The following is a 1,662-nucleotide window of genomic DNA, read 5'->3' on the forward strand; positions in this document are numbered from 1 at the left end:
TAGAGCCAGAACAAAAGCGGACGAGTATGATGAATTATGAATCTAAGTTATAAAAGTTGTCAAGATTCGTTCTGAGGACACGAATCCAGAATGACGGGATGTTTGAAATCAATGCTTATGTTGTGTTGGTTAATGTAATGGTTGTAATGGAAACGATAATAAAAGACTGAAAAGGGAAGGAGTATAAAGGGATATAAAGGAAATAGAGTTGAGAAGTGATAAGGGAGTTAGGTATGGGAAACCCTAAGAAACCCTTGCAATAAATATAGAGAAGTGTGTCATCATCAGCGCGATGGTGACTGATCATGAGATAAATTCAAGGTTTGAAGGCGTAAGCGATATGTAAAGTTAATTCCCTTGAAGTTGACAGTATTCGATGAAAATTTGAGATAGATCGATTGATTAATAAGGAAACACAGATGGACTGAGGAGACAAGAAAGTAAGAAATTAGGAAAATTTGATGAAGGAAGTGACCTTCAAGAATGTGAAGTGTAAGACCGGGGGCATGATACCCAGAAAGGGAGACGCCAGGTATGAAAGATATCCCAACATTGAGATGACTGTTGAGATAAATAAAAGAGGTAAATGAGTAGTTAGAACTAAAAGGTTCACGTTGAACACGACAAACATCTTCTAGAACATCCCTGTTATCATTACTGAATCAGGCAAGAAAAGCGGATAACCGTTCTTATCTTTTGGAGGCCATATTGATTGACCTCATTTTGAATACAGATGTTATTGTGAAATTAGGCATATACTATCGAGGTGGGAATGATTGAATAAGATACCCTTATCAGGGATATATGACTTGATTTATCCATGGAAGGATGCATGTACCTTTTTAAAGGTGGAATTAAGGGTAGAACATCGGTAACTTAAAATGAATCATAGGGGAATGCATAAAGGTTGGCATTTCACCCTTAATAGGGACAGTATGAGTTTTGACAGTATGATTTTGAAAGGGTTAAGGTAACAACAACCTTTAAGAATCAGTGGAGAAATTTTTTAGAAGTATATAGATAATGGTTCTGGTATTAGTAAATGGTATTTTGATATGCCCTGTATATAGGGAATACAGGAGGAACGATTGAAGGATAACCTTAGAGGTTTTATAAGGAGAAAGGAAATATTCGAAATTCTCAAGAATAAAAATATTGATAAAGGAAATATGACGTAATTATAATGATGCCAAGTGGGGCACGTGTTAAACCACGGGAAAGTATGGATCGAACCAGTAAAGGTTGAAATTGTTCAGGGCAATTAGGACTTAAGATAAAAGATGTTCTAAGTATGATTGAGAGTCAGTCGTGACAGTGATTAACCTCTAAAGACTGAGGCAATAACTTATGGAAAAATGGTGATATTTTTTTTTTTACTCATCAGATTTTAAGGAAAACATCTTCACATAAGCTGTGATTGAAATGAGGTAGAAAATTTATTTGGAGGTGGTTAAAATGACATTGACTGTAAGGAAATTTTACTATCAGGAAAGGCCAAAGAGGTGGCCAACACTTTAAAGGTAAGAGGATAATTATAGGCGCTTGTGCCAAAGGAATACAGTGATGATGGTTAAAGCTGTGAAGGTTGTATTATGGTTTGGAAGATTGACATTCCTTCTGATGACTGTGCAATACCCAACCGTAATAGTAGTTTGGTAAAGG

This window comes from Apium graveolens, chromosome 9 (genome assembly GCF_009905375.1).
Source record: "Apium graveolens cultivar Ventura chromosome 9, ASM990537v1, whole genome shotgun sequence".
In the NCBI taxonomy this organism is placed as follows: Eukaryota; Viridiplantae; Streptophyta; class Magnoliopsida; order Apiales; family Apiaceae; genus Apium; species Apium graveolens.